The 22786-nt window shown below is 43.5% G+C and overlaps 1 long non-coding RNA gene across 7 annotated transcripts in view; it reads right to left on the bottom strand.

Moving 5' to 3' along the window:
• The window catches only part of LOC134355764 (uncharacterized), a 29395-nt gene extending 7916 nt beyond the window's left edge, over window positions 1-21479 (bottom strand). For 4 of the 7 annotated variants that reach the window (XR_010020172.1, XR_010020176.1, XR_010020173.1 and 1 more), the window contains exons 1-2: window positions 21223-21479; window positions 235-4374 (exon numbers count right to left, since the gene is read on the bottom strand). This is a non-coding gene — a long non-coding RNA (uncharacterized LOC134355764). Of the gene's footprint in view, window positions 1-234; window positions 4375-19886; window positions 20034-21222 lie in introns of all 7 variants that reach the window. The other 3 variants (XR_010020178.1, XR_010020175.1, XR_010020177.1) reach the window with 3 other exon arrangements.
• Window positions 21480-22786: the final 1307 nt, after the last annotated feature.

The following is a 22786-nucleotide window of genomic DNA, read 5'->3' as shown; positions in this document are numbered from 1 at the left end:
CTCCAGAAAAATGTAAGAAGCTTCCAGAAAAGACAGAAGCAGCTGTACAGCAATTACTAGAAATTTCACAGAAAACTTATACATACAGTATGGTGCAAATGTCTTGTAGAAAAAGCTATGTCAAGTGAAGATGCTTTCAAAAATAATGAAAAGCTTCTAAATTTCAAATAATGATTACTATAAAGAGCAGTAAACAACAAAAAACTAAATCAAATCAAGATTTGGCATGACTACCTTTTGCTTTTAAAACTGCATCAATTCTCTTGGGTACAGTATCATGCAGTTTTATCAGAAAATCGGCTGGTAGGTTGTTCCAAGAATTTTAGAAAACTTGGCACTACTCTTCTGCAGACTTTGGCTGTCTAGCTTGCTGCTGTCCCTCTGGATAATCCTAGACAACACTGATGACGTTGAGATCAAGTCTCTGTGAAGGCCATACCATCTGAAACCAAATAAAAAATCAAGGGTGCTTAAAACTTTTGCACAGTATAGTAATTACTTAATTATATAAAATACAAACAGGTATAGGAAAGTTAAACTACAAGGAAAATACAAGAATACAAGCTCCTCTTGAACTTGCTCCCTCATATCCACCTCCTTCGATTGCGGAGGGAGAAGTTGCTGCAACTCTCTCTGGAATTGCCATGTTTCCATGTGACTCTGAAGATAAAGATAAAAGAAGACTGAGAATCACTTTATAATCTCCTTCGTCACTTCCCACCAGTGTGATTTCCACATCTCCCTGCCTACCTTCTGATCTTGCAGTTGGTGGAAGGGGGTCAGAGAGAGGAGGTGGTCGGGGCGAACACTGATGGGATGTTGATAGATCTGACTGTGATAGTCTTTGACTCAGAGAGGTCTATCTAGTGTGTGCCGTCTCCCTTCCTTGCCCACAGGAATGCTGAAGGCATTGCACAACTGTGGCCGAGTATGAGTCTTCTGCCTGTCTTCTCTCAACCAGGATAATAGTGTACCATGTAAGAAAATTGAGAGATAATCATGTGTAAACCAGCATAAAATTCTTAATCTTACTAAAAACATTATAAGGGCAATGGTTTAAAGCAATGAAACTGTTCACTTTAATTTGTTTTTTTACTGTGCTTAGATCATTTCGGGTTAAAACTGTTCCATGAGATTATCATTAAATATGAATAATGCCTTCATATGAATGACCAAAATCATTTCTAATCCTTTCTTTAGTGGTATTATGTAACATAACTTTAAGCTCAATTATTGAAGTAGAACAAGAAAGATTTACAATAGTTCTGGCTGGCCTTTCATCTGCCTGATAGTATTTAAAACAAACACAAGATGAAGATCAGCTTTATTTCTCACATGTACACTCAGTAGCCACTTTATTTGGCACCTAATTAGGTACATTTTGCATGTCATAGTCCCGACAAGAAACTGGATTGCGTAGAATTTAAAAGAAGCGAGCTGGGACAGTCAGCACGTTTTACATGTCACAGTCCCAAGGTGACACCAAATTGCATCGTGGGAGAGAAAATTTAAAAGAAGTGACTGGAGCAGTCAGCACATTTTGCGTACCACAGTCTCTATAAAACACCGGATTGCTAGAGGGGGAGTAAATTTAAAAGAAGCAAGCGGGGAGAAGTTTGTGTCAGGGAACACTTTGCACCTTGTGATCATAATGCCTTTAGTTTCAAAGTAATTATAATAAAGGAAAGGTCTGGTCCTTGGGTTGAGATTCTAAATTGGAGAAAGGCGGATTTTGATGGTATCAGAAAGGATCTGGCAAGTGTAAATTGGGACTGGTTGTTTTTTGGCAAAGGTGTACTTGGTGGGAGGCCTTCAAAAGTGAAATTTTGAGAGTACAGAGTTTGTATGTCCCTGTCAGAATAAAAGGCAAGGATAACAGGTTTAAGGAACCTTGGTTTTTGAGAAATATTGAGGCCCTGGCTAAGAAACAGAAGGAGATGTAAAGCAGGTATAGGTAGGCAGGAAAAAATGGGGTACTTGAGGAGTATAAGAAATGCAAGAGGAAATCCGGAAGATTAAAAGAAGACTCGAGGTTTCTCTAGTGGACAAAGTGAAGGAGAATCTTAAGAGCAAAATGATATCAAGGGGCAAAATTGGTCCTCTGGAAGATAAGACTGGTAATCTATGCCTGGAGCTGAAAAATGGAAGAGATCGTAAATGGATTTTTTGCATCTGTATTTAATCGGGAGAGGGACACAGTGTCTATAGATGTGAGGCAATGTAGCAGCAAGGTCATGGACCTGATACAGATTAGAGGAGGAGGTGTTTGCCTTCTTGAGGCAAATTAGGGTAGATAAATCCCCAGGGCCTGACAAAGTGTTCCCTTGGACCCTGTGGGAGGTTAGTGCAGAAATTGCAGGGGCCCCAGCAGAGATATTTGGAACATCAGCCCCAATCTCCCGCCACCCTTCCCCCTATGCTTTCAGGCCCTGACCAATCAAAAATCTATCAATCTCTGCCTTAAATATACATAAAGACTTGATCTCCACAGCTGCCTGTAGCAGCGAATTCTACAGATTCACCACTCTCTGGCTAAAGAAATTCTTCTTCATCTCTATTCTAAAAGGACAACCCTCTATTCTGAGGCTGTGTCCTCTGGTCTTAGACACTCTCATCATAGGAAGCATCCTCTCCACATCCACTCTATCAAGGCCTTTCACTCTTTGATAAGTTCCAATTAGGTTACCTCTCATTCTTCTGAATTACAGTGAATACAGGCCCAGAGCCATCAAATGCTTTTCATATGACAAGCCATTCAATCCTGGAATCACTTTCATGAACCTTCTTGGAAACATAGAACATAGAACATAGAAATCTACAGCACATTACAGGCCCTTTGGCCCACAGTGTTGTGCCAACCGTGTAACTTACTCTAGAAACTGCATAGAATTTCCCTTCCGTATAGCCCTCTATTTTTCTAAGCTCCATGTACCTATCTAAGAGGCTCTTAAAAGATCCTATTGTACCCGCTTCCACCACTGCTGCCAGCAGTGCATCTATGCACCCACCACTCTCTGTGAAAAACTTACCCCTGACATCCCTTCGGTACCTGTTTCTGAGCACATTAAAACTATGCCCTCTCATGTTAGTTATTTCAGCCCTGGGAAAAAGCCTCTGACTATCCACACGATCAATGCCTCTCATCATCTTATACACCTCTATCAGGTCATCTCTCATCCTCCGTTGCTCCAAGGCGAAAAGGCCGAGTTCACTCAACCTATTCTCATAAGGCATGCTCCTCAATCCAGGCATCATCCTTGTAAATCTCCTCTGCACCCTTTCCATGGCTTCCACATCCTTCCTGTAGTGAGGTGACCAGAACTGAGCACAGTACTCCAAGTGGGGTCTGACCAGGGTCCTAAGGTCCTACAGGCCAATAGACTGTACGCCTTCTTAACCACAGATTAAGAAAGTTAAGAAGTTTGACCAAAGTTTGATGTACTGTGCATTCAGAGATGCTGTTCTGTACACCACTATTGTAACATGTGGTTATTTGAGTTACTGTCACCTTCCTGTCAGTTTGACCTAGTCTGGCCGTTCTCCTCAAACCTCTCTTATTAACAAGGTGTTTTCACCCACAGAATTGCCACTCATTAGATGCTTTTTGTTTCTTTCACCATTCTCTAGAGTCTCTAGAAATTGCTATGCATGAAAATCCTAGGGGATCAGCAGTTTCTAAGATACTCAAACCATCCTGTTTGACACCATAGTCAAACTCACATTTGATCACATTTCTTCCCCATTCTGATGTTTGGTCTAAACAACAACTGAATCCTTTGAATATGCCTGGATTCTTTTATACATTGAGATGTTGCCACATGATTGGCTGATTACTGTATATATTTGCATTAACAAGCAGGTATATAGCTACACCTAATAAAGTGGCTCCTGATCGTACATCGAAACACAAGATGTCTTTGGCGCAGTTTTATTTTACTGTTAAATATCTATATCTCTCATTTTGCTCAACATAATCAAATTTTCCTTTAAAGGCTTAAAAAAGACATTGTGATGTTTTCTTACAAGCAACAGAAGCCTTCAATCTTTGTAACGGTCTGGGTTGATCAGACCCAAGAGACCCAAACCAGTTCGAGTGTCCAGGAAACGTGGTAGTAAGCATATAAGTAACTTAAGCCTAATTTATTATCATAAAACAGAAAGCACAAGTAAATCACACTAAATACTACATAGTAAGTTGCAAGGATTTCCACAAAGATTTTAGGGCTCACGATTTTAGTCATCACCTGATTGATGCCGTCCTCGGGGGTCTCATTTGCCATTATTCCCAGGGGACCTCTGGATTCCAACTCGTGAAATTATCCTGGGTCCATCCAAGGCATCAATTGATCATGGTTCCTCGGTCTAGGTGAAGTTCTGAGAACCAAGCGAAAGGTGGTTCAATAAATAGCGGTTCAACTCACAAGCATTTTGAGATAGGTAGAGACAGATAAACACTTTGGTCTTTTATTCTTGTGCCTCTGGTGCCTTAAGGCTAAGAAAGAATCCAGCCACTATTAGCAAGCATTTAACAAACCTACAGTGTTTAACTTGTACAGACACCTTACATACTGTGAGCTCACAAAGAACTAAAGTGTAACTTGGAATTGTCCAGAATTTTGTCTAATATTTTTATAACATTTAATACACCACAACAATCTTTAACCCAAAATATATGGATAATAAATGCAGTGCTCAAACACGGTGACGTCTTTGAGAAAAAAAACTCAGGTTGACGCTTCCTTGGCCCAGATTTAATTGGCCTCCAACGTTATTTGCAGGGTCTGCAGGTTATTGCAAATAAGCTGCCTTCCCTCACAAAGCTGGTTTGGTAATCACACCAATCTTTTCTGGGGAAAAAAACAGAGCAGAAAAAAGTCAGTACTGTACTGTATCACTGTGGAATTCAGCAACTTTAGTAATGGTAAAGAAGAGGCATGTCAAGCTGACTTTCATTAGTCAAGGCACTGAGATCAAAAGCCTGGAAGTTATATTGCAGATTTATAGAACTCTGGTTAGGCCACATCTCCAGAACTGCGAGCAATTCAGGTCGCCTCATTATGGAAAAGATGTCACCTCATTAGAAGAGGGTGCGGAGGAGGTTTAACAGGAATCTGCCTGGTTTGAAGGACGTGCTATGAATAAAGGCTGGACAATCTGGGGCTGTTTTCTCTCGATCAGTGGAAGCTGAGGAAAAGTTAATGGAAGTTTAATCATGCCAGACATAGCCCTACAACTAATATCTTTTCTCCAGGATCGAAATGCCTCGTATTTGAGGGCAGGTATTTAAGGTGAGAGGGGGAAGTGCAAAGGAGGGACAGTACTGTGCAAAAGTCTTGGGCCCATATATAGCTAGGGTGCTAAGACTTTTGTACAGTACTGTATTTGTCAACGTGGAGTGGAGAGGAAGTTTCTAAATCTGGTGGAAGAAAAGGATGTTGGGAATAGCGAGGGTGGAATGCCACAGGACGGGTATGGGACAGGTAGCGGAGAATGAGTGCCGGGGCTGGGGGGGGGGGTGGGTGGGGCAGTGGGAGGGGGTTGGCTCAGGTGCAGGCACACCTATCCCTCAGAAGCAAGCAAGGTCATTTGCTTCCAAACAATTGGTTAATTGATCATTACAGAGCTTCCCACTCCCTCCCTCTTTTCTGAACCATTATTCCCTCTCCCTGCCCTCTTCTCACTCTGTCCACAATAGAAGCTCATATCAGAATCAGGTTTATCATCACACATATGGCATGAAATTTGTTTCTTTTTTGTAGCAGTATAGTGCAATACATAAAATTTCTACAGTACTGTGCAAAAAGTCTCGGGCACCCTGGCTATATATATGTACTAAGACTTTTGCACAGTAATGTATGTGGGGCATGGTTTTTTACAGAGTGGTGGATGCCTGGAATGCACTGCCAAGAGGCTGTGGTGGAGACAGACAGCATAGGAGCATTTGAGAGATTCTTTTACAGGCACATGAATATGCAGAGAAAGCAGGGATATGGTCAATATGCATGGAAAAAGGATTAGATTAATTAGGAGTCATTGGTTTAATTAATTCAGGACAATGGTCTGTGCAACTCCAGTACCTATAGAATTGATATTGTTAGCCAACTGATTGCCAGCACATGGAAAAAATATTTCCTTGTTCTGACAATGATCAAATCTCCAGAAGTAAATCCGTTGGATGTGGGTAGCCTTCCCATGGCTCAAAGATTACCAAAAAATATTTAATATTGCACAATTTTAATGCAATAAGTCGCAAACTGATAAGAGAGCCATTTTCACGATAGTTATCTGGCAATTCAAATTGAATTTTTGTGAGAATCTGTTATAACGTTACTCTCTCGTACCTCCAGAACCTGGCATGTTGATGATTACTTTTCAGTGAACAATAAACCAACTCAGAATCAGATTTATTATCGCAAATGTAGTCGTGATTTTTTTTTGTTTTGAGTCAGCAGAACACTGCAATTCATAAATTGTAATAATAAATATAGTACTGTGCAAAGTCTTAAGCACATATATATAGGTAGGGTGCCTAAGACTTTTGCACAGTACTGTATTTGTCAACGTGGATCAGAGTGTGAGTTTGTAAATCTGGCGGGAGCAAAGGATGTTGGGAATGTTAAGGGTAGAGCATCATGGGAGGGGTGTGGGATAGGTAGCAGAAAAGGAGTGCCGGAAGAGGTGGGGAAGGTAGTGGTGGTGCGGGTGCAGACACACACAGCCCTGAGACACCAGGCAAGGTTATTTGATTCCAAACAATCAGTTTATTGATCATTACTGAATGTCTCTCTGGTGCTTCCCGCTCTCTCCCCTCTCCCTTCCCCCTTTCCCAACCACAATTCCTCTCTCCCTGCCTCCTTCGCACTCTCAGACCACAGAAGAGACCCATATCAAAATCAGGTTTATCATCACTCACGTATGTTATGATTTTCTTTTTGTGATAGCAGTACAGTACAACATGTAAAATTACTCAGTACTGTGCAAAAGTCCTAGACACCCTAACTATGTACATGTGTGAAAAAGATAATTAAGTAATGCAAAAAAATGAGTAAAGATGGTGAGAAAATGTTCATGTCTATTCAGAAATCTGATGGTGAAGGGGAAAAAGCTGCTCCTAAGTCGTGTGAGTTTTCCAAGAGGATCGCAATCTTGTTGTAGGGTTTGGAGGTTTTTGTGCCTCAATGACCCAGAGAGCTATGTTGGCTGGAATCAGAGCGTTATGCCTTGGCTTTTGGCAGGTTTATCCTTGCCTTACAGGTCAAATGGTAGAGGCCAGACTAACAATGGTCCGCTGGTCCTTCGGGTTTACGGTTTCAGCTCAGGGCAAACAACCCTGACTGGCAAAACAAAACTGTTACGGAAACAGCAATGAGGAGTTCTTCTACATCTGAGTGCGACGGTATTCCTGAGGCTCCACCCAGGACTTGCATGACAGACAGTAGTGAAAGCAGAGAGGAAGCTACTCGCATGATGAAGGAAGCCCTGAAGCCCACCAGAGACGGAGGACCTTCATTGCTGCCCTAAATGCCAGCGGTGTTAACGGACAGTAAGTAAAGCATTGAGTGAAATGAAACTTTAATTTGAAGCAATTAAAAGCCGACTGCCCCAGTCTGTGTGACAGCTTTCTGTCTGTCCGGATGCAGAGTCTCGACCTGAAACATTGACCATCCCCCTGCCTCTACAGATGCTGCCTGACCTACTGAGAACCCCAGCAGGTTGTCTAGTGCACTTGGCGAACTTCCCCTGCAGGCTTTGAAAAACTGCCCAAGGTAAAGCTGATCATAAATGTGGTATAAAACGCTCCCTGTAGCTTTCTATCTCCTTCTCTCACTCAGTTATTTTCTTAGTGAATCAAGGAGATTTTATAACAAAAACGGTTTTCTTAAAATAAGCTAATGTTAGAAGCTCAGAAATTACAGCTGCACCACTGACATCCCAGTCATTGCTGAATAAATTTCCTTCTCCTTCCACAAATCCAGATTTTTGCTGTTTAATGCAATGTCCTAATCCCAAACATTCCTGAGATAAGCAGACAAAATTGAGGATCAGCTCAGTAGCATAGTGGTTAACAGAACATTATTACCTCACCAGTTTTTTTTTAAGCGTGTCGTACCAGACATTCAGCCGTTCTTCTCTGGCACGTGGTGTCAGGATTAACCGAGTCACGTTATGAACGTTCCTGACTCGACCCTTGTATTTTTTACGAGGCCAAGTGGCTAGCTCGACACTCAACCCGGCACAGATGGAAAGCACGCTCGTGGGTGGCCCGACCTGGATTTGAACTCGGGAACCTTCGCTCAGGAGTCCGGCGCTGATCTCACCGCGCCACCAGCCTCCAGTGATCCGGGTTCAATCCTGCCACTATCTGTCAGGAATTCGCACATTCTCCTCAGGACCACATGGGTGTCTTCCAGGACTCTGGTTTCCTCCCACATACTAATGATGTACAGGTTAGTGGGGTCACATAGGTGTCATAATTGGGTGGTGCAGGCTGGCTGGGCCAGAAGGTGCTGTTACCGTGATGTATTGGGAGGCTTAGCTGGTGCTACACCTTGCCCCAGGGTGAGTTGCAAGCTAATAAGACCATAAGACAAAGGAGCAGAAATTGGCCATTCGGCCCGTCGAGTCTGCTCCGCCATTCTATCATGAGCTGATGATTCTCCCATTTAGTCCCACTCCCCCGCCTTCTCACCATAACCCTTGATGCCCTGGCTACTCAGATACCTATCAATCTCTGCCTTAAATACACCCAATGACTTGGCCTCCACTGCCGCCCGTGGCAACAAATTCCACAGATTCACCACCCTCTGGCTAAAAAAATTTCTTCGCATCTCTGTTCTGAATGGGCGTCCTTCAATCCTTAAGTCATGCCCTCTCATACTAGACTCCCCCACCGTGGGAAACGACTTTGCCACATCCACTCAGTCCATGCCTTTCAACATTTGAAATGTCTCTATGAGGTCTCCCCTCATTCTTCTAAACTCCAAGGAGTACAGTCCAAGAGTGGACAAACGTTCCTCATATGTTGACTTTCTCATTCCCGGATTCATTCTAGTGAATCTTCTCTGAACCCTCTCCAACGTCAGCACATTCTTTCTTAAATAAGGAGCCCAAAACTGCACACAGTACTCCAAGTGAGGTCTTGCCAGTGCCTTATAGAGCCTCAACATCACATCCCTGCTCCCATACTCTATTCCTCTAGAAATGAATGCCAATATTGCATTCACCTTCTTCAGCACCGACTCAACCTGGAGGTTAACCTTAAGGGTATCCTGCATGAGGTCTCCCAAGTCCCGTTGCATCTCAGAACATTGAATTCTCTCCCCATTTAAATAATAGTCTGCCCGTTTATTTCTTCTACCAAATGGAAGGAAGGAATACCTTGAACCTCCTTTGACAGAGACACATGTTTACCCCACCACACACTACCTTGCACAACCTTGTTAAATCATTACCAAAGTCTGTATAGACAACATCTACCACCCTACCCTCATCGATCTTCTTTCTTACCTGTGCTGTGTAATACTGAATGCACACTGCATTATTTAAGGGGAAGGTCCTCACAAAAACTAAGCTTCTACTTGCCTTGTTACCTTCTGAGAACTTCTCAACTATTCTGAAAGAAGTTACTTGGTTGAGATGGAGGGTGCAGAGGTCTGCAGTTTAAAAATCCTACTCTTTCTTAAGCTCTGCCAGGCGAGCCCTGAGTATCTCAGGGCACAATTTAACGGAGAGGTGATCAAATTAATTTACTCAGCCCAAAGCACCAAAAATAGGTGAGTCACATTTAGTATTCTGGTGTCATTTAGTTGAATGTTAGCGAGAGCACAATGGAAAGGGACTAAAGTCAATGTATGTCTGCCTTTTAATTTTATGTTTTAAAATGCTTACATTCAATTACAGGTTCTGTGGTTGGTATATAAATTCATCCTGACAAGACTATAGATGGTAATTCAGTTATTGCCTAAATGTCCCTCCAACATACAAAAGCAGAATTTGACTACATACACCCATTAAAATAATAGTTTGTGGCTCATTGAAATGTTCTGGTCTGTGAGAAATGAGGTACATGTTATGTGATTGGACTTAATTTGCTTCTGTTAAGAATTATGGTTTAAAATCAGCTATAAATAAAAGCTTCTTCTCGTAGTCTTGATCGTTTTGTATTTAATACGGTTTCTCTAGTCGTAGCAATCTAATTCTGCAGCGAAGGCATAAGAGACTGCAGATGCTGGAATCTGGAGCAACAAAAAACAGGAAGAACACCACGGGTCAGGCAGCACCTGTGGAAGCAAAGGTAGAATTCATGATCCTGCATCAGGACTGAGTATGTAGAGGGGGGTAAACCAATGTCAAGTGGTGAAGGGTGAGGCAGGTGACAGGTGGATCTCAGTGAAGAGAGAGATAATGTGCAGAAGAGTGAGATGGAAGGAGGTTGGAGGTAGAGACAGAGGGTGGAAGATAAGTAGAGACACAAAGCACTAAAGATTAGATTATTAGATTAGATTACGAGGACATGTAGCCCTCTTTTATTGTCATTTAGTAATGCATGCATTAAGAAATGATACAACATTCCTCCGGTGTGATATCACAAAAACACAGTTCAGACCAAGACTGAAAAACTAACAAAACCACATAATTATAACATATAGTTACAAACAGTGCAACAATACCATAACTTGATGAAGAACAGACCATGGCACAGTAAAAAAATTCAAAGTTTCTTGAAAGTCCCACATCTCACGCAGACAGGAGAAGGAAGAAAACTCTCCCTGCCATGCCCGACCACAGTCCGATTCTGAGTTGCCCGAAAACTTCGAGCCTCCGATCAGCCCTCTGACACCGAGTACCGAGCACCATCTCTGCCGAACGCTTCGACCCCAGTCTCGGTGGCCAGAAACAGGCAAAGCCGGGGATTTTGGGGCCTATCCTCCGGAAATTCTCAATCACGCAGCAACAACAGTGGCGAACCAGATATTTCAGAAATTTCTCCAGATGTTCCTCTGTGCTTTCACGTCTGTCTCCATCAAATCGGAATTGTCCACGGCCCCTATTTAACAGAAAAGATATCATTTCACCGGAGAGCTGCGCGCACTGCGTCGTGCTGCCATCTTCTCCTCCCGCCAAAGACGCCGTAGGATGCAGCAAACAATAAATCTCCGGAAGAACCGAGTGGGACGAACAGCATCTGTGGGGAAGAGTGTTGGTCAACATTTTAGGTTGAGACCCTACATTGGGATTGAGAGGTTAGAGTGGAGATTGTGAGAATTGCCAGTATAACATGGTGCCAGTATACCACAGCACAAAGCACCAATGGCTTCTTTGCCTCCACGGCTTCTGTTGGACTCACGGAGTTCCTCCTGCATTTTGTAGTTCTAATTCTGCAGTGATATTGATCAGCCCTTGTGATGGCGATGTAGAACATAGAACTGTACAGCACAGTACAGGTTCTTCAGCCAACGATCTTGTGTCGACCTTTTAACCTACTCTAAGATCAATCTAACCTTTCCCACCTACATAGATCTTTCTGTCATCCATATACAGTACTGATAAAAGTCTTAGATACAGATGTATATCTAGGGTGCCTAAGACTTTTTGCATGGTGCTGTAGTAATTTCATGTGCTTCAACGTACTGCTGCCACAAAATAAATTATGGCATCTGTGAGTGATGTTAAACCTGATTCTGATATGGGTCTCTATTGTGGACTGAGAGTGGGAAGGGGGCAGGGAGAGGGGGATCATTGTTGGGAAAAGGGGCAGGGAGAGGGGGATCATTGTTGGGAAAAGGGGAAGGGAGATGGGAGGGAGCAGGAAGCACCAGGGAGACATTCTATAATGATCAATAAACCAATAGTTTAGAATCAATGGCCTTACTGGTGTCTGAGAGCTGGTTGTGTCAGCACCTGTGCCACCCCCTCCATCTTCTCTGGAACCTCTCCCACACCCCTTTCACAATGCTGCACCCTCACCATTCCCAACAGCTTTTGCTCCTGCCAGATTGACAAACTTGCCCTCCACTCCACATTAACAAATACAGTACTATGCAGAAGTCTTAGAAACCCCAGCTCTCCCTCCCTCCTCTCCCTCTCTCTCTCTCTCTCTGTCTCTCTCTCTCTCTCTCTCTCTATATATATATATACCGATGTAGGAGTTTCTTAACTATCCTTAATGTACCTGCCTCTCCCACCTACCCTGGCAGCAAGTCCCACACACCCATTATTCTCTGTGTAAGGAACTAATCTCCGACATCCCCCTTATAAATTCCTCCAATCACTTTAAAATTATGCTCCTTTTCATTAGTCATTTCCACCTGCAGAAAAAGTCTCTGGCTATTCACTCTTATCATGTTGTGCACCTCTACAAGTCACCTCACATCCTCCTTCACTCCAATGAGAAAAGCCCTAGCTCACTCAACCTTTCCTCATAAGACGTGCAGTCTAATCCAGGCAGCATACTGGTAAATCTCCTCTGCACCCTCTCCAAAGCTTCCACATCCTTCGTATAATGAGTTGGCCGGAACTGAACACAACACTCCATGTGTGATTTAACACACTTGGGGCAAGGCCCTGTGCCTGGGGGTCAGCGATTCTATTGGACTTGCCCACACTTCTCTGCAGAGGTTCCGAGCTGTTGCTCCATCTGTGGTTCATGCTGGCAGGAAGATTTTCTGCCTGATGAGTGGGTTTCCCATATTTCCCAATGGTGCCACACAAAACTTCCAGATATCAGGCTGGCAGATCTCATTTTCTAAATACACTCAGTGCCCACTTAATAAGATGCTTTCTATACCTAATAAAATGACTGCTGAGTGCTCTGTTTGTGGTGCTGTGCTGCAGTAGACCACCTGCTTTAAGTTTTGATGTGTTGTGTGTTCAGAGATGCTCTTCTGCACACCACTGTTGTAACGTGAATATTTGAGTTACTCTCACCTTCCTGTCAGCTTGAACCATTGTCCTCTGACCTCTCCCATTAACAAGGCACCTTTTGCCCACAGAACTGGATGTTTTTTGTTTGTTGCACCATTCTCAGTAAACTCTAGAGACTGTTGTGTTTGAAAATCCCCAGCCATTTCTGAAATACTCAAACCATCCTATCTGGCACCAACAATCATTCCACGTTCAGTCACTTAAATCACATTTTGTACCCATTCTGATATTTGGTCTGAACAACAACTGAGCCTCTTGACCATGTCTGCATGCTTATGCAGTGAGTTGCTGCCACGTGAATGGCTGATTAGATATTCACTAGCGAGCAGGTGCACGGGTGTACCTAATAAAGTGGCCCCTGAATGTACATTTTAAAGCTTTTTAAAAATGTTTATTTCAACATTTTTTAACATTGTGTTCGAATGTCACTTTTTTTTAAATGCCACTTTGGTGCATTTACAAGATTCTGAATGTCAATACTTTCAAAGATAAAGATTTAGTGAACCTGTTGCAGAGCAACGTCAATTGCCAGTGCTTTTCTGTGACTGTATCTTGTCCCTGTACTGTGACGCCCTGGGCAATGCTATCGTAATTGAGTCATAGAGTGATATACAGCGCGTTAACAGGCACTTCGGCCCGTCCAGCTCATGCCAACCACGGTGCCCACCCAGCAGGTCCCAACTTCCTGTGTTCAGCCTAAACCCTTCTAAGCCCCGTCCCTCCATGTACCTATCCAAGTGAAAAAAAATATTACTTTAGGAAACGACCAAGTTGCCAGATAGAGACACAAGAGATTCTGCAGATGCTGGATATCTTTGATGTCAACTTGAACAGATTCCAGGCGTTTCTTTGTTTTGTGGGTGCCTGTGGGAGGACGTATCTCAGAGTTGTATTCAGTATTCACACTTTGATGATAAATGTGCTTTGAATTTTGAATCTTGAACAACACACACACACAAAATGCTGGAGGAACTCAACAGGCCAGGCAGCATCATTCAGGCCATGACCCTTCATCACTGGGGTTGGGTGGGACTACAACCAGAGGTCATGGATTAAGGGTGAAAGGTTAAAAATTTAAGGGGCACATGAGGGGAATGCCTTCACTCAGAGGGTGATGAGAGTCTGGAATGAGCTGCCAGCACAAGCGGAGCATGAGAATTCACTTTCAATGTTTAAGAGAAGTTTGGATAGTTGCGTGGATGGTATGGGTATGGAGGGCCATGGTCCCTGTGCAAGTCAATGGGAGTAGACAATTTAAATGGCTCAGCATGGATTAGATGGGCCGAATGACCCTTTCCTTTCCAGTTCTGATGAAGGGTCTCGGGCTAAAAGATCATCTGTTCATGTTTGTCCATAAAAGCTGCATTTTCTTGTATGTTTTTCTCAACCTTGTGGAGAGTTGAAGAGTGAGGTCATGTCCAGTATTACCTGGAGCAGGACTGCAGGGGAGGTGGCTGCACGTGCAGTCAGAACCAACCTGGAAAGAAACCTTTCCCCATGCTCACACGTAATTCCTTCCCTTGGACATAAGACTTCTCTGCAGAACCAAGTGTAAACAACACATGGAGATCCAAAGCTGAGGACAAAATCTGTATTGCAAAACAGCTTGATACGAGAAAAAGAATAGAGCAAGTTTGTTTAATTATGATGAAGTTTATGTGGCATAATGTTAAACAAATCAGTGACAGGATCTAGGGATGTACGTACATTACCAGATCAGACAAAACGACTGGGGCCAGTGAATGTGTACATTTTTCACTCGTGGCTTCTCCTCCTTCTCTTTTGACCTTTACTGAGATTTGCGTCCAGTTTGGTCTTTACATTTCGGCAGCATGGAAGAATTGTTTCCCTGAAAACTGCAGCATTCCTTAACCTATTGCGTCTTCCCTTTTACTTGCTGGGTTATAAGTTACTAGACAAACTGCAAGCTTGAAACTTACTCTCGGATAAAGATCCACCTGCTATCAGTCTTCTCGGCCTTTGCCACATACCAACTCACATTGTAAAACCTAGAAAAATCCTTGTTTAGAGTCAAAGAAAAATACAGCACAGAAAACAGGCCCCTCGGCAGTTACTGCCTTATAAACAGAATCTCTTGGAAAAGTCCAAACAACTTCTCCTGGTATTGCGTTCCATCTCCATTTGAGGAGCCGCAACTTTTCTGTTCAAGAGGAAATGCAGAGTGGCAGCAGACCCACATTGTGATGTGTTGTAGCATGCCCTCTAGCCAGTCTCCAAGCTGTTCTGCAGCAGACCGCAGCTACGTCCTGTGTGTGGTGGTCTTTTAAGTCGTGCAGATGAAGGCAGAATCAGAATCAGGATCAGGTTTAACATCACCAGCGTATGTCATGAAATTTGTTGGCTTTATGGCAGTGATATAGTGCAATACATAATAATCAGACATCCCACCCTGCAAAAACTCATTTCAGGGAGGTAGCACCATCAATTTGCGGGAGACTTCCGGGAGAGGTGTGATGTCTGCAATAGAGTAGCTCCTTAGCAGCTGGCCAGCTAGTTTAAATAACGTTAGCTATGCTAATGAACGAATGACACCTGTTAAACTCACCTCAACATGTCTTTTACAGTCTTAACCCACCATGGGCAATAGAAAAGTCACTGTTGCAAACAGTGCAGCGAGCAACACTGTCATTATTTTGACCCCTGTTAGGCAGGGGTTTTTTTTGGAACACTCTGCCATGGCGTGCTCTCGCTCTCTCTCTCTCTCTCTCGTGATAGCTTGCTTTCTCTCTCGCTCTCTTGCTCGCTCACTCTCAAAAAAATCAATTTCCGTGATATTGTATATAATTTGCGGGCATCAGGGAGCCACTATTAATATGCGGGAGACACCCAGAACTTCTGGGAGAGGTGGGATGTCTGAATAATAGAGAAAAGATATATATAAAATAGTTAAATTAAATAAGTAGTGCAAAAGTAGAAATAAAAAAGTAGTGAGGTAGTGTTCATGGGTTCAATGTCCATTTAGAAATCGGATGGCAGAGGGAGAGGAGTTGTTCCTGAATCGTTGAGTGTGGGCCTTCAGTCTTCTGTGCCTCATTCCTGATGGTAGCAATGAGAACAAGGCATGACCTGGGTGATGTGGGTCCTTAACAATGGACGCCGCCTTTTTGAGGCATCACTCCTTTAAGATGTCCTGAGTACTACAGAGGCTGGTGCCATGATGGAGCTGACTTAAGTTTACAACTTTCTGCAGCTTACTTTGATCCTGTGCAGCAGATCCCCCCACCCCCCATACCAGATGGTGATGCAGCCCATTAGAATGCTCTCCATAGTACATCTGCAGAAATTTGCGAGTGTTTTTGTAGACATACCAATTCTGCTCAAACTCCTACTGAAGTATAGCTGCTGTTATGCCTTCTTTGTAACTCCATCAACATGTTGGGTGGATGGAGAACAACTGAAAATATGAGTGGCCAAAGCATTTGTAATATAGAAAATTGCAACCTGATTTCACCTGGTATTGTTCTATGTCTATGTTAAATAAGCAATGCACAGGATTGATGTCACTTTATGTATGTCTCATTCTATCTGACCCTCTGTGTTAATCCACCAAGTTCAGGAAGAGTTAGTACCCTGCAAACATCAGGTTCCTGAACCCGATTGGATAACTTTGCTCACCTCAACTCTGAACTGATTTCACAACATACAGACTCACTTTCAAAGACTCTACAACTCACGTTCGCAGTATTATTTATCTATTTTTATTTGCCCAATTTATTTTCTTTCGCACATTGGTTGCTTGTCAGTCTTTGTTTATGTATAGTTCTTCATAAATTCGACTGTATTTCTATTTTCCTGTAAATGTCTGTAGTATGTTGCGCCACAGAAGCACAGAGGTTTGCATAATACTACTCAGTGCCGGCAACTTGTGTTCAGTCCCTGCCGTTGTCTGTAAGGAGTCTGTACATTGTCCCCATGACCATATGGGTTTCCCTCAGATACTTTGGTTTCCTCCCACATTCCAAAGACATACAGGTTAGTAGTTTAATTGGTCACATGGGTGTAATTGGGCAGCACAGGTTCAATTTGCTGGAAGGGCCTGTTCCTTGTTTTAATAATAATTAAATAATGTACTTTGATAATAAATTTACTTTGACTATGTATTGAACAAGCAGTACTGAGTATATAGATCAAAGAACACAAGGAGAGCAAAGAGTGCTTAATAATCTGTATATATTTTATGAGTTTGCCTTTGACTTTAATCTCTTAGATCTCTGTCTAGCAATCAAAATTGCCATCAGAAAAAAAATGTGAAAACTTTATACCCTCCGCTGCCACAAGCCTTTCCAAAGTGCTTTGGAGTCAATGAAATGCTGTTTGAGTGCCCCGCTGTGATGTAAGGGATTTGAGGGGGAGCACAGATCAGTTCCAATGAGTGATAGGACTCAAAGGCTACTAATTACGTTCCTCACTGCATGTGGCAGGTTTAGATAGCAAAATGCCTTTGCATATTCCTCCTTTTCCTCCTACTCCCAACATATGCCAGTGGGTGGTTCTATCTTTCTGGCCTTCAGAGATAATCCTTTTGATGCTTGTCCAAAATAAAATAACAAAATAAAACTTTGTTTTAAAATTTAAGTCAACGTGATAACTTGCTTATCTAGCTCACAATGGCTGAATCCACAAATACACTCCGGAGGTTCAAGATTCTGGATCAAAGATTCAAAGTACATTTATTATCAAGGTATGTATGCAGTATACAACCCTGAGATTTGTCTTCCCCACAGACAGCCATGAAACAAAGAAAAGGCATGAAATCAGTTCAAAGACAAACATCAAAGCCTCCAAGCACAAAAAAAAATTCAAATTATGTAAACAGCAACCAAAAAAACCAAGCAAAAAACACAGAATATAATAACACAAAAATGAAAGAATCCAGGCATATTCAGTTCCAGCTCAGCGTTCATTACCTGCAGGCCGCACCAATCAAAATCGCCCAAAATAGCATCAACGACAGGAGCAACCAGAGACCAGAGACACGTTATAACGTGAACTACAGAGCCCAATCCACAAACCACATTGTTTAAGCCTTGCCCAAGCCCCAGGACACTTCTGACGGCATTGCGGGAGAGATGAGAGAGAGAGAGAGAGAGAGAAAGAGATAATTTGAATGCAGGGACCTTCCTTTGGGAACGGTGAGCGAGAGAGAGATCATCACACCCAGATACCTTCCTCTGACAGCAGTGAATGAGAAGCTGGTAGGCGACGCGGAAGACCTGCTCGCCCTTCCTCACTTGCCTCGATGATTTCAATCTTCCTCAGTGGTTTAATTGGCAATAAATGGAGTTGATCATGGGCTCGTGTCCCATCTCTAGGCTTCTTGGCCTTGAGGCCACACACTTCGCTCGAAGCCTCACGGAACCTCCTTGGAGACAGCAAAATACCAGATTGCTCAATCGGCCTGATAATACACCAGCAAAATGTAGATCACGGGCTCCAACAGTAGCAGAACCACATTTGAAAGAAAAGGAAGATGTATAGGAAGTGAAAGGAGAAGTTTTGTGAACTGTCTGTAGGATGTTATTCTTGGTCGCGTTGTTCACTGGTACCAACTTCTTCCAGAATACCTAAAAAAGCAGTTACTGTGTGTTTGTAACCCATCCAGTTCAAGATTTGACATCCTGTGCATTCAGAGTTGTTCTTCTGCACTGTTGTAACACATGGTTATTTGAGTTACTGTCAGCTTCCTGTCAGCTTGAACAAGTCCAGCCATTCTCCTCTGACCTCTCTCATTAACAAGGCATTTCTACCCAAGAACAAACTACTTACTGGATTTTTTTTGTTTGTTTTTTGCTCCGTTCTCTGTGAATTCTGGGAACGTTTGTATGTGAAAATGTTTCTACGATACTCAAACCACCCCATCTGGCACTAGCAATCATTCGACAGTCAAAGCCACTTAGATCACATTTCTTCCCATTCTGATGTTTGGTCTGAACAACACCTGGACCCCTTGACCATGTCTGCATGCTTTTATGCATTGAGTTGCTGCTACATGATTGGCTGATTAGATATTTGCATTCACGAGCAGGTGTACAGGAGTACCTAATAAAATGGCCATTGCGTGCGAGAGTTGAGACTTTGAAAGAGCAGCACACAGAAGGAATGCTTAGTGCTGGAATGAGTGGTGACACACATTTGTGCCCGGACTAGAGAGCATGTCATATGAGGAAGGGTTGAGCAGGCTAGGTCTTTCCACTTTGGAGCAAAGGAAGATGAGAGGTGAGTTGATAGAGGGGTACAAGATAATAAGAGGCATAGTCTAGGTGAACAGCCAGAGACTATTCCCCAGGGCAGCGGTAGCTAGTATGAGGGAGCAGAATTTTATGGTGATTAGAGGAAAGCATGGGGAGAGGTGGGGGGGAATGTCAGAGGTAAGTTTTTTTACACAGGTAGTGGTAGGTGTGTGGAAAGCTTTGCTAGGGTTACTGATAGAGACAGATACAATAGGGACATTTAAGAAACACTTATATGGGCACATGGGTGTCAGAAAATAGTGGGCTATGTAGGAGGGAAGGGTTAGATTGATCTTTGAGTAGGTTAAAAGGTTGACACAACATTATGCGCTGAAGGGCCTGTACTGGATTGTAATGTCATATGTTCTGTGTTCTATAACAATTGCTGGCTGCCCCAGCACACCCTTGGGTGTGTTGGTTGTAAAGGGAAATGACACCTTTCACTGCATGTCTCAGTGTAGATGTGACAGGTAAATCTGGATCAACACTCACAACACACTGGAGGAACTCAGCAGGTCGGGCAGCATCCGTGGAAACGATCAGTCAACGTTTTGAACGTGGACTGATCGTTTCCACGGATGCTGCCCGACCTGCTGAGTTCCTCCAGCGTATTGTGAGTGTTGCTTTGACCCAGCATCTGCAGAGTATTTTGTGTTAAATCAGTCTGAATCTTTGATCATCAACCCACCAGCTTCCCCCTCATATCCTGACCTTTGTCCTGCCACAGTGTCGGAAATAACCAGCCGATAGTTCTCTCTGCCCATGTGGGAAGAACTACTGTGCTCCTCGTCAGGTCTTCTCTGAAAGGACGAATAGCCAGGGGTCAGTCAATTTCGGTGACGTCTGTGTATAAAAACCCTGCTGGGTATTAGTATTGCTGAACAGGTTAATGATCGAGATGTTTGGTTAATGAAGATTATTGGACTTAAAAGGATTTTTTCTCTCTATTTCATTGTATCAGATACGACAGGTTTCCTTTGCTGTGATGGATAGATCCATCTCTCCAGGTCTGGGCACCCTGATTCATGGCCGGCTTTTACAGTAAAGCAAACACTGATCAATCTCAAAATAACAAAGCAATGGCTTGTTGGCGTCAACTGTGCTCATTACCAACCCTGAGGTGCTCATTACTGGCCCAGAATGAGAGACAGGGCTGGTAATAGCTGTAGTGGCCAAAGAAAATTATATTACCATTGCAATGTTTATTGATCCAAAGTCGTCAAAATTGCAATGACAATATTTTTAACAATTTAAATCACTTTTGTGCAGTTTTTTATATTTTTTTTATGATGCTCTGTATTCCAGCACAGTGGAAATCATTCTCAGCTTTGGACTCAATCGATTGAAATGTGTGCTTTTTGATTATACCACATTCGCTTCCCCCACCCCCCCAGATATTTTTCAAATTACTCAATTAAGTAAAGATCCCCCCTGCTGACAGACGATCGCCAGTCCTTCAGTGATATGCAATCACTCGAATCGAGTATGATGTTGTCCCTAGGGGCTGTTCCCTTAAATGAAGAATGCTTGTGGTGTCTGTGTAATGTGGAGAGGCTGTTGCATGGGCAGCCACCACGTAGTCCTTGACAGGTCGGGGTCAGGTTCTGGTGGCAAAGCAGGCAAGACAACTGGGGACCCTGTACTGCTGCAGCTTTCCCCCGCCTTCACTGCGTGGTGATGTGTCATCACCTTCCACCAGCTCCGCCATTGAGGATTTGGTTGGACCTCTCTTTGTCTGGAACCTCCTGCTCTACCTTAATGCCATGGGCGGCCCTCCCAGGAGCTAAGCTTCAGACAGCATTGCTGTTGGGATCTCAGGAACTCACAGGCCCCTCCACCACTGCAGTTCATCATACCACATCCAAACTTGATCAAAACCTTTAATTACAAGACTCTGGTGTTGAAATCACACTGTGATCTGGGTAGCACATGAGCACCTTGGTCTGAAGTTGTTTTAAACCAAAGTGTTCATGTCTCCATGAGGAACATCTTTCAAAAGAGAGATAAACCAACAAAAATAGGAAATTTCATATAAACATATAAATACCTTTCATTTATCATCGGCTTTAGATCTACTTAGGTGCCAAGGATCGAGGCCCAATGATGAATTGGAAGTCTGGAAGCTGATGCCCACTGGCTGGAGCCAAGCCTGCGAATCTTTGCGCGTCTGTTGTGGAGGTTAAAGCCCGGTGTCTGCAGGCCCAAGTCCATGTCTGCTTGAGGCCGGAGCTGGGCTGTTATCCAAGGGTTAAAGGACTGTGTATGTGCATGGGTGGGAGGGACGAAAGGGATTTGTGGTGTTCTGTGTTGTTCTGCCAAGCATTGTGAGCCTGTTATGTGAGCACCGGAATGTGTGGCAATACTTGTGGGCTGTTCCAACATATCCTTGGGTGTGTTGGTTGTTAACACAAATGACACACTTCACTGTTGTTTCGACGTACACGTGACAAATAGACTTCACTCTTGATCTTGAATCTTTAGATTCGAGCAGAGGAGGAGAATATTAAAAGCTTTTCCAAGAGGTTAGCTAACTACTGCATATGCTTTAAATGCTGTATCTATTATAGAAGTAACAGGCACAAAATGCTGGAGGAACTCAGCAGATCAGGCAGCATCTATGCAGAGGAATTTAAAGTTGCTGACCCTCTCCACCTCAAATCCGCTGCTGGGAACTGGCTTATGGACCTCCAGTTTCCTCCTCCTGAAGTCAATAATATGCTGTTTGGTCCTGCTGGTATTGAGTGAGAAATTGTTGTGGCACCACTCAGCCAGGTTTTCAATTTCCGTCCTGTATGCTGATTTAGGCAGGTACATGCATAGAAAAGGCTTAAAGGTCATGAGATATACGTTTTGGTTTGTATCAACGAGTTGGCCAAAGAGTCTGCTTCTATGCTATATATTCTGTTATCATTGCTTCTGGGTATGCTATGTTGGTTCTGGAATGTGCTGTGGGCTGCCCTAGCACAAACTTAGATTGTTTCAGTTATTAACACTAATGATGCATTTCACTGTATGTTTCAACATACGTGAGGTAAATAAATGAATATGAATCTGAAATGTTTCATGAAAGGTGCTGATTGCTTTCTATGCAATAAATAGTTGACGTTTCAGGCTGAGACCCTTCATTAGTATCCTGATGAAAGGCCTTGGCCTGAAACATTGACTCTCTGGCCCGCTGAGTTCCTCCAGCATTTTGTGTGTGTTACTCTGAGCTGGTTGCCGGCCGCTCGACCATGGTTTTCAGTCGGGCACCGGATGCTCGGAGAGATTTGCCGGGGGGGCGGGCGCCCGGCGCTCGGCCGGGGGCCGTGGTTGAGTGGTCGGCGACTTGGGCCGACTCCCCCACCGGACTTAGTCTGGTGAGGAGGGTGTGAGGACACCCAGCGGGACTGAAAAAAACAGGACCTGACAAAGGGTGGATGAGCTCCTTGTGAGCCAATGGCCATGTTCCGTGGAAGAGATTAAAGCCTCACCACGTATCTATGAATCGTATGCTATGCACTTAGAGAAGACATGGTGAACTTGGGTGCTGCACCGTGTGCCTGGACCTGCCCGAGGCCTCCGCCTAAGGAAGGGCCGAGCTCGAAGAAGCAGCCGCGGCTGGAGGCTGA

This window comes from Mobula hypostoma, chromosome 13, assembly GCF_963921235.1.
Source record: "Mobula hypostoma chromosome 13, sMobHyp1.1, whole genome shotgun sequence".
Taxonomy (NCBI): Eukaryota; Metazoa; Chordata; class Chondrichthyes; order Myliobatiformes; family Myliobatidae; genus Mobula; species Mobula hypostoma.
Note: the sequence above shows the minus strand (reverse complement) of the source record. Positions and strands in the feature narration are given on the sequence as shown.